We start from the raw sequence: 12,125 nt of genomic DNA on the forward strand, positions 1-12,125 counted from the left end.
GTAAACGCTTACCACTCCTCCGTAATTACTCTTCATATCATACTACAAATCAGCTCAATCAAAATGATGGCGTTGTAGCATACATAAAAAACAACCATCTCTGTCGGGTAACAGAAGTTTCACTCTCGCACGCCTCGGCTATACAGCTAATTATCGCCGAATACGTTATTATAGGTATATATCGTTCCCCATCACACGCCTGTGCAGATAATTTCATAACTTCCCTAAATAGTTATCTCGATACTATTACTACACCTAAAAATATTATAATAACTGGGGATATAAACATCAACCTAATAGGTAGAGAGTCTGAATCCTTACAACAGCGTCACAATAGATTAAATTATTTAAACATGCTGGCAGGACATGGGCTGCTTCCCGGGCACTGTCTACCTACTAGAGAGTCGAACTGCCTCGACCATGTTTTTCTGAAATTCGATAAACTTAAGAGCTCTGCTTTTGTGGCTGTCTTGACTACAACTATCACGGACCATGCCATGGTAGTATTAAACCTAGCACAAAAAACTGTAACTAGAAACTGCCATAGGTATTCAACTTCTATTGACTTTGAAAACGCGTGTAAAGACTTATTTAACTCAGACATGTCATTTTTCAATATTTACAATGATCCGGAGACCTTGGCTAATAAATTTATCCATGAAATAAAAACCATATTACTTTGTAACACTAAAACTAAGACAATCTCTAATAGCAAGCGAATTCTTAAACCTTGGATATCACTAGGAGCCCTACGCTGTATTAAACTTCGCAATAAAATGCAACTTAAACTAAAGAAAAATCCTTTTAACGTAATCTTAAAAATAACATTTAGACGCTTTCGTAACTTCTGTTCAAACTTAATTAAAAAACTTAAACGACAATTTCATAAAACTCAAATAGCTAACTCAGTTAAAAATCCTAAACAGCTTTGGATAAAAATTAATGAAGTAACTCAATTTAAAACCCCCAAATCCTCAAATACATGTCTACTGAATATTACTCCGAATCCGCTTGACTCACTAAACCGTATCAACCAATTCTTTGTTAAAATAGGGTCAACTTTAGCTGAGGACATTTTACTTAACTTCGGTAACCCAACAACTACAGACATTTGTTCTCGGGTGTCTTCGTTTGTTCTTCTTGAGACTAGTCCTCGTGAGGTGGATGCTATACTCATGGGTCTCGATTCTGGGAGCGCACCTGGTTGGGATGGTATACCCACAAAGTTTTTGAAAATGTCCAGAGACTTTATTGTCCCGCTCATTAGCCAGCTGGCTAATTCCTGCTTCAAAACAGGAATATTTCCAGCCGTATTTAAGAGATCGTTGATTACGCCTGTGCATAAGAGTGGGGACCTGAACGACGTCAATAACTACCGTCCTATATCCGTACTGCCATGTATCTCTAAAATATTAGAAAAGTTACTGAACAATAGACTGGTCAATTACTTAAATAAATTCAAAATTTTATCCAACACACAATACGGATTTAGGAAGGGCCTGTCTACACAAGATGCCGTGACTGCACTTACTAATGACATAATTGATAATGTAGACAGAGGTATTAAATGCGTAACAATATTCTTGGACCTTAAAAAGGCATTTGATACCGTTTCCGTTCCCATTCTTCTGCGCAGGCTGGAAGCCATAGGAATTCGTGATACAGCTCTCTCCCTTTTTAGAAGTTATCTACAAGGTCGAAAACAACAAGTTAAAATTAATAATTTGATAAGTGAAGAAGAAACCGTGGAATATGGCGTCCCGCAGGGAAGCGTGCTTGGCCCGACATTGTTCCTGATATATATAAATGACCTTTGTAATATTCGGAGCAATGGCGGACGGATCTACTCATACGCGGATGATACCGCGATTGTGTACACGGGAGCGACTTGGATGGCTGTGAAATCCGCAGCTGAACTAGGTCTGGCTGAAGTAGCTGGCTGGCTTAATACCAACTTACTTTCACTTAATGTTAATAAAACAAATTTTATATGTTTTACTGCGAATCAAAGATCTCAGCCGGGTTACGACTTTGGAGTTAGGATTCATAGGTGTGGTGATCCGATTGCCCAGAATTGTAGCTGTCAGACCATAGAACGTGTCAACTCTACCAAATATCTTGGAGTTACAGTGGACCAAAGGTTATCATGGCACTTACACATCGAAACAATTATGGCCCGGGTTAGAAAACTTATTTGGATATTTAAAAACTTACGCTACGTCATGCCCGCGTCATTGCTTAATAAAGTTTATCTAGCCCTGGCTCAATCTATTATAATATACTGCATTCCCGTATGGGGAGGAGCAACTAAAACTAAGTTTTTAGATTTAGAGAGATCTCAAAGGGCCCTTATTAAAGTAATGAACTACAAACCATATAGATACTCTACCGATGACCTTTACAGAAATAGTGGCTTATTGAGCGTTAGAAAATTATACATTTTGCATATCACCCTACGTATGCACAAAACACTACCATTTAGTCCAGGTAAACTAAAGAAGAGACGTAAAGATATTGTAGCATACGCCCCACGCGTGCACACAGTTTTTGCTCAACGTCAATATACTACACAGGCTGCCTACATCTATAATAAACTGAATCAGAAATTAAACATATATCCGATGTTATTATATAATTGTAAGAATACCGTAACTGGGTGGTTGAAAACTATCACATATGAAGAAACAGAATTAATTTTGACGAGAATCAGATAAACACACACACACTCACACACACACACACACACGCACGCACGCACACACACACACACACACACACACACACGCGCACGCACACACAAACACACAAACACACACACACACACACACAGACACACATGCACGCACTCACACGCACGCACGCAAAGACCGTGCGTTATTATTTGTTTAATTTAGTTAGTTTTTAATTCAAAAATAAATAAATAGAAAAATAATATATTTTGTAACTAAGTTTGTCAAGTCATATTTCAGTTGTTTTGGTCCAAACATTGTAATCTATAATTTAAGGGAAGTTGCGAGGTTGCTCCATCACAAGTATTATTTAACTTACTGGGGCTACCTCAATTTTACATGTATGTTAATGTTTGTGATTCAATAAAATACTTTTTTTTTTTTTTTTTTTTTTTTTTTTTTTTTTTTTTTTTTACTGGGAATAATTTTTGCATGTTCAAAAATAGACAATAAAGTCCAAACCAAAAAGCCTCATTGAATTACTGAAATGTAATAAACTATTTACAAAGAGATTTTAAATAGTATTTTCTTTGTTATTGTCGATTTGTAAAGTGCTTGTTAAAGTCCTGTGCGTTCGACTAATACCTGGTTCTTAATACTACTACTACTATGAATTTAAAATGATACATATCATTGTATAAATTCTACACTATTTTACTTATAATTTCTACACGGTTTAGTACTGTATGTTTTTTGGGAATAAATACATAAATCCTAATGTTATTGTCTGTGTCTCTTTGTTATCATTTATTAATAATGGCTTCCATTATATTAAATATTTATTATAATGATCAATTAATCTTAGAATTTATAATTTAGAATTTAGTATGAATTTGTGCTTTGTTATATTTTTGGTTTAAATAGGTAAAACTACGCTTTATGTTTATATTTGCACGTGTATTCCATTTTTGGCTTTTGTGTATAATATAATTGTTTAATGAGTAGCTGTACGAATACTTTAATAAAATAAATAAATCAATAAAATCCTAAGAGAAAGGTGAAATGTAAGAAGAGTCATATTCACTTACTTGAGGCACATCATAATTTAATTTTATTCGGATAATTCTGGCGACACAGCATTTGTATTCCTTTTTTCCTCGTAAATTATGGCAATAAATTCCCCGGGACAGCTTCTCGGGATTAATTAAACTCTATTACAGTTCAGTTCAGTTTTGGGTAATGTGCGTACAGTAAATTTTTACAACCATGTGACACGTCTTCTTCTTTTTTTAAGAACCATTATTCTAGTAGATACCTTTAAAGATTCTGTGAATATTGGTAATTTCTGAGTACTTATGGCACTCTCTTTTCCACTTTTAACTGAAACTGAAACTTAAATAATATTTTTGTTTTATAGCAAGTAAAGACTTTTTTCTGTTTCTGTATAATTTTTATGAGATAAAATTGGTTTATTTAGTTGAGACGTTTCCTTTAAACCAAAAATTTTTTTTATGGTAAATAAATAAAAAATCTTTATTAATCTGTTTTAATTTATATTTTGTTGAGGCATAATAACAATACGTTTAGTGAGATATAGAATACTCTCTTGCGTAGAGATTACAGATATGCACAACATATATATTGTGAGATTATATTATACATGTATGTCAGTTTTAAAATAAAATGACGTGACATTATATACAAAACGAAAACTCCAATGCGCTTGGAGTGCAGTTCTTTCAAGAGTGACGGGTGAATGAAGTGAATTTTTTAATTGCACCGGAATAATGTGACAGTTGAAATATTAGGTTGTCAAGAGCCAAGAAAATTTTATAGAAGTAATTTTTGTACTAACGAAGTGACCTCATTTCAAATTTAGGTAATGTGAAATTTCGGAATACTGAAACTTTAGTTACAATTTACAACTGCCATAGGCATTAAGTATAATAGTTATAATTGCAATTCCAATGCTGATTTTATTGTAGGGACAATTATTGGGAGATTGAAGGACTAATAATAATTCACCGTTTAATTTCCATTTACAAAAATAAAATATACGACTTAGTTTCATAATATACATGGAGTGATTATATACTGGTACATGAACATCTATTGGGGCTTATACGTTAGTAATAATTAATTTACACAGAAGCTAGTTTCTAGTGTGGTTTCGGCGAATTCTGGCAATCGCAACATTAACAGCCGTAGTAGTTCCAACACCATGCGTCCGCCCGATTCTTCGTCTTTGACAGACGAAGTGTTGTTTTATCTGTTGATAGTATGATATACGAACATACGACTGACACGTTTTGATTGATTTGATTTGATTTGAACAAAATTGTTTGCAAACAAATTTGTTTGTTTGGCGCAAAATTTGAAAGATGTTTTTAAAATAATAGACGTATTCCAAATTCAAAATAATTAAAAAGTCGAATAAAAGAAAAGTAACAGCTTTAATGGCCGGCTTAGTTATAGTCCATCTTTTATCCGTGCATCTTGGTATATGTCCCACCATTTACACACATTTAGTCAATATAGACATACAATCAAAATGTAACTGAAGTTTATTAGCAAACCATTCGATTATTATAAGCTTCGTATTAAAATATACCAATATCAGATATTGTATTATGTAGTATATAAACGCAAATGCGGATCGGATACGCCGATTACCGAAGAATATCTGCTTATCATCATTTTTTCTTCGTAATTTACTTGAATAGCAATATTCAGATTCGGTTTGAATTCTGGAGAAATTTGGATTAATTTTTTCATCTCAACATAATAAAGACAGGCAGCTACAAAGAATATCTTGCGAGTTTTTCCAATAATGAAGACATACTTTTATCGATTATATCCTACGTTCTTCTTATGGGAATTATTATACTTATGTCAGAGTATATTCATATAGTGGATTCCTCTTGCAGCTTCGCATAGCTCAATATTAATATTAAGAAATAATTTGGAAATATATATTTTGTTATCACTTGCATATGAAATTGTTCCAGTAGATATTGAGTTTATTTGTTACAATATACAATTATAGTCTATGTTCAAAGTGCTAACTGCTTCTTAATATTTAATCGAGCGTGATTACCACAATTTTGCAATTACAATTTTTTCTGTTTTCTTTTGTGTGCGTTAAGTAATGTCTATTTCTCAACGTGCTAGGATTTATATTTAGTAACTTAGTATTACTTTACTAAATACCTACTGAATATATTCATACATCAGAGAAATTAAATCTAGTTATATTTCGGTAATTACAGTAATATTGAATGACATCGAATACGCTTGCAATAACAGTTTGATGGATTGGACTAACATTTCCAATATATCAGCAACTGAGCAAACAAGATATGTTTGTTTGTATCCTAAGCATTGATGAGCTTTACATCATAAGACTTATTTTGATTTAAGACTTACATCTGTTGACATATATATGTTGTGGAAGTGTTGTTGACCTGAATTGAAATTTTGAAATAATGGGAGAAATGCTTGTATTTGGCTTTTATTTAGATATTAACGTATTTATCAAATTGCAGGTTGATATACTAGTAGTCTTTTAGTGTTCTAAAGAGTTGTTTGGGTTAATCCCTCCTGTCTCGTCTCACCACCATAGTAGCCTTATTTCTTGTAGATTTGATGACTGGAAGTCTCTCACTGTCCGAGACGTTTTATTGTGCGAACTGTGAAAACGATTTACTGGGATATACGAGTTCCTATCGTTTATAGGAGGAGTATACTTCTCCATGGCCGGCATCGCACCCACTAAAATGGGTGTTCATGGGCTGCGATGACTGCCCTATCCTATAAAAAAAGGATATAACGCATGAGACAAACATATTATTTCTGTGTCTGTCAGACTGTCTACCGAAAAATAGAAATCAATACAGACACGTATAGTGCCGTCATTTTTTTCAAGGGTTTTACTTGCACCGCTAAAGAAATAATATACAGTTGAATAAAAACAGTTTTCTGTAATATTACTAAAAGCGTAATCACCCCAATACCGAATGGTTTGTATGAGGCATTAGGGTGAATGTGCATTTAACTATTCAATATCCCACTTACACATTATGCCTCAAAAAGTCAATCAACAAATTGCAGTTTTGAAACCGATACAAAAATCGTACTATGTAATGGAGGCAAAAAAATATTTCAAATACATTTTAGGTATAGATGCATTTTGATCCAAAGAACCCATTACATGATTGAATGCTGCGGCTGTATTATGGCTCTACGATATCGAAATGTTATATGAGCGGTTTTAAAACCACAATCTTTTATAGCGTAAGTATTTTTGAAATAATTAAAATCGTACTGATTTCATAAATGAATTGCTATGTTATTAGCAGTGTTGGCCTAGAGGCTGTATCATGCAACTAATTTCCTGAGGTCGCAGATTCGAACCCCGCCTGTGCATCAATGAACTTTCTGTCTATGTTTGCATCGAAATCACGCAGAAGGCTGAACATCTACTTGCCTGTTAGAAAAAATGATCACGAAACAGATGCTAGATCTGTAATTCTAAAACGCAATTCGTTTTATTTTTAATTTTCAATATATGAGTGTAACTTTTTTATAAGTATGAGTTTTAGTTATAATTTCTTATTTATTGCACAATGATAAAAAATAATAACTAATAATAATAGTGTAATAATATAATATTATATCTATCTAAGGGTAATACAATATATCTTATAGTCTTATTAATGATAGAGAACCACGTAAAATTACGATATTTTTATGAATAGTTTATATACTACATCGGAATAACACTCTGAAAGTTGCTATTCATAGTTTAGGCAAATCAATTCTGTTGAAGTGTTAGCTTAATTATGTTTGGGCTGGTTAAGCGAATAAAAATACAACTGTGCCTGATTATTTTTAATATAATTATGGTACTATTTAAAGGAATAATTTGCACTGCGTGGTATGTGGTACAGCAAAGATTAATAAGTCGTGGTAAGAAATATACTGTTACAAATTCACACGTAACCATTAGTAAAACGAGCTATAAATCATCGTGCGCAGGAGTTTATTGAATAAAGGAGCCGCTACTTGTTACTGTGGGACATAAATGGTATGTTCCATATTGTTCTACAAATATTTATCATTATTAAATGTATAAGAATCTGCGATTTTTAAAATCATATTATAGGACAGCACTAATTGAAGCAAAAAACGTAAATAGGTCTCATTAAGTGATATTTTAATTAATATTTTAATAAAACAAAATAGTGTAAACGCGGTACCCACATAACGCGATTTCCGTTCAAGATATAACGTGGTATTCCCCCCCCCCCCATATAGCGCGGAGATTTCTCAAGTAATAGTTCTGTAGTGTTCAATTTATAATGTCTTGTAACGTCCATAATTAGTTTTGCGTACCTTTGCACCTAGATTGTTTTTTTAATAATGTTATTAAATTCGTCTTATTAGTTTTTGAATTGTTAAAAAATTGGTTTCACAAGAATACAGCTTGCGATTACTTTATCTTAATATTTGAATTGTTTTGGAAAAGTTCATTGAGGTATATCAAGATTATATATCTTAGCAGTTTTTTGCCTTTACGATTTTATGAATAAAAAAAACAGTTTTATTTTTATTCCTTGTACAGTGAAGTAGCAACTGGAATACACGGTATCAGTCACACTGAATTATGATCGTTTGGGCTTGAGGAGCATGGTCTTGCCTCACCTAAATAGATTCTGACTAGGTGCGATATTTTGATTTACTTACAAGAGACCGCCATATCTCGTACGTTTTTAAATCTGAACCAAACATATGAAATAAAGGTTACTTAACGTAAGTAATATAATAGTATCGAATTTATATCGGGCACGACTCCATACCCATAGACACAGCGGGTTCGCAAGTGTCTGTTGTCTTTTGAGAATTAGTACGCTCTTATACGGAAGATAATATATGTTTTTTTATTTTTTATTAATAAAGAAGTCCACGCCCTGCAGAACCACTTAGGCAAGAGAGTCTGCGACGGAATCTGGAGCATCCGATGAAAAGAGGCCCCCAAGGAACGCAAAGAAACACCGCATTCCGTCTCAATCTGCTGACATAGTACCGAGTATATAGGTATATTCTTAATTAATAATAGTATCGCTTTAAACTACCTTAAAGTTCTATTAAAACATTGAAGCAGGCACATAAATCCGCTCTTAGATAGGAACTTTCATTTAGAAAGTTCAGTTTTATAAAAATACCCAAAATTTGCTTGCTTCCCAAACCGGAAACCTCCTCAAGCCAAGCAATAATTGTAATTGTACATTTACGTTAAAGTAAATATTATACTTTTATATTACACTATATATTTACTATTGAATAAATCTGAACTAAAAATATGGCGTATTGGTGGAGATTACGAAGTCACTTTCAATGTGTGGTATTAGTCAGGTAATATTCAGTAGTCACATGTGCGAATATATCCTTTACACGTTGTTTCCTAGTGCTTTCAAGCTATTTCTATGTGTGGGCCACTAATTTTGAGTCAGTAAATTTATTAAAGACCATACAAAAAAACTACAACCACCAGGTCATTTAATGAACTCTAAGTTTTGTAGCAATACAAATCTTCATTATTTTCAAAGCGGTTTATTGGTCTATACATATATTACTCCTGATAAATAAATCACAGTTGTAAACATTTCGTTTAATTTTAAGTTTAGGTTTTATAAAAGTTAAAACAATATTCTTTAAAATGTCTATCATCTGACATTAGAAAGTCCCAAAATTACTCATAAGTTTTTTTTTGTAACAGGAGGCAAACGGGCAGGAGGCTCATCTGATGTTAAGTGAAACCGCTAGCCATGTACACTCACATTGCAAGATAGCTCGCAAGTGCGTTGCTGGTATTTTAGGGAATTCTACTTCTTTTTTCTTGCAGGACCTTAAGTCGAGTTGGTTTGTAAATACTTCAGTCGGTCCCTGGTTCAAGAAAGCGTCTATGTGTCTTAAGAAACACATAAAACTTTGAACGATGGTATTTTGTATTCTGCCTTCACGTCCGATGATAAAACTCAAGTGCTGGTGTTAGTCCATACAACTAATGACATATTTTTTTGAATATTACGTATCAAATCGCTGCTTTTGTGGCCATGAGATGTGAGGGCGCAGCGGTGCGTGAACTCTTGCAAATGAAAGCACAACCGAAAGCATACTGCTATGACGTCACGAAAATGTGCATTTTACAAAAAGTTCATCGCATAAGCCGGAAAAATGCTTTATAATTTTGACATGTCTTTTAGCATTTTCCTGTGTAGAAAACCTTTTTTAAGTTACAGGAAAAACCATATGAATAATTAAAATATAAGAGTCTAATACATATATATTCCTACTATGTCGGTTAAGTTATATTGTTAATACTGTATATGAGTGTGTCGTGAAATAAATGACAACTGTATAATATATTATTGAAATAAATTTGTTGATACGTTTTATTTATTAAATCACTTTCTATTGGAATGTCACTGGATTTTCCATTAATCTCACTACTAAAATAACAGAGAATTAGCGTTATAAGTGCTTTGTTGATTTTATCCTAAAATATATTCATTTACGTTCCACAAACAATCCAATACCCCAACGATTACTAAGAAATGCGATAATGATGTCAAAACATTCCTTGCGTCTTATAGATTTTCTGGTAGTAGCCGTGTATTCGAGAAAAAATTATATAAATCAAAACATTATCTAATTGTATCATCAGGAGAGTATTAAAACTTATATAAAAATACTACCAGCCCACGCGAACTTCGTTTCTCCTTGATGCCTACCTTTTTAGTACATACCAACATGGAACATTTGCTCTGCCACTCCAGAAACTGATCGGTTTTAGGTTTTTCTATGATTTATCTCTATATAAACCTTAGAGTTCCAGTTATAGGTTAACTAACAAATAAAAAATAAAGATTGATAGTAGTGCGGATGATGTATTTTTGTATGCTGTATCATAAAAAAAACGAAAATTTAGGTGTACAAAATAAAATTATTGGGCTGCTACCACTTAGGGGTTTGAAAGATAGATAGTAGCCGATTCTCAGACGTACTGAACATGCATAATCAATTTCATAATAATCGGTCAAGCCGTTTCGGAGGAGTATGGAAAATAACATTGTGACACGAGAATTTTATATGTACAGAGATAATGCTTGTTTGATTCAATTTTCAACCGTGGTGGAAGGTAGTCCATAGCCGTGTTAAAAGTATTATTAGCCGTGTTATAAGTGTTATTATTCAATTTTTAACAATAGTGTTAGCTTTTATAAGTCAAATTTGAAGTAATACAGAATACGTAAAATCAGTGAAGTGAATAATAGTGAATCTAATCAAGCTATGAAGTGCCATGGCTGTAATAACGTATTAAATGTCGATCATTTTTTAAAGTGTAATAATTGCAAACGCAAGTTTTGTTATGAATGCCTTGATGTTGCTGCCGGGTCGACTAAGCAGCTCAGTGCTGAGCAATTGGCATCACTTAATTGTCCTCTGTGTCAGAATGTAACTCGGCGTAAAAACAATGACGATAATACTCCTGTCCGGCGGGGTCGCAATAACCAATCACCAAGCGCCTCCTCATATATAACGACGTGTAAAGAGCCGGAGTGTGATTTTGCCACGAAAACTTCTGCAGGCGCTGACTTTTCTAAGCAGCCGGTTACGTTGGACAGTATTAGCAAACTTATAGACTTGAAACTGTCCCCTGACTCATCGTTTATGCTAAATCTACGGTCCGCGCTTAGAAAGGACTTGAAGGACATGGTGACCGACGAGGTTAGCCGAGCTGTTGAGTTGGTAAAGGCTGACTTCACGACGACAACGGATTTTATCATCTTAGAACAAAATGATTTGAAGTCAAATATTGCAGACAAAGACAATCGAATCAGGGTACTCGAGACTGAACTTACGAAATCTCAAAACACGTTATCAAAACTCCAGAGTCGTTTATTTACAGTTGAAAAGATTTCACGTGACTTAAACCTCGAGATTCACGAGGTACCCGAAAGCAAGTCTGAGAATCTGATGGAGTTATTCAAAAAACTCTGTGAGTGTTTAAATGTTGTGGTATCTGAGAGTGATGTTAAAGCATGTCGTCGTGTAGCTAAGATGGACTCAAACTCCAAAAGGCCGCGAAACATACTAGTTACCCTCTCAACGCAGCGTCAGCGTGATACACTCTTGTCTGCGTTGACTCGCTTCAATAAGTCCCACCCTGACACCAAACTATCTACTACCGATATTGGTATTGGCGGCTCGTCGTCGAGCAGGATATACTTGTCTGAACATTTGTCTCCTGAAGCTAAAGAGTTACACCATGCGGCACGTAAATTTTCTACTGACAAGAACTACAGGTTTGTTTGGGTGCGATATGGCCAAATTTATGTTCGTAAGGATGAATCAAGCCCGGCCATTCTAATTAAAAGTCATGATTCCTTCACT

The sequence above is a fragment of the Pieris rapae genome, chromosome 17 (assembly GCF_905147795.1).
Source record: "Pieris rapae chromosome 17, ilPieRapa1.1, whole genome shotgun sequence".
Classification (NCBI taxonomy): domain Eukaryota; kingdom Metazoa; phylum Arthropoda; class Insecta; order Lepidoptera; family Pieridae; genus Pieris; species Pieris rapae.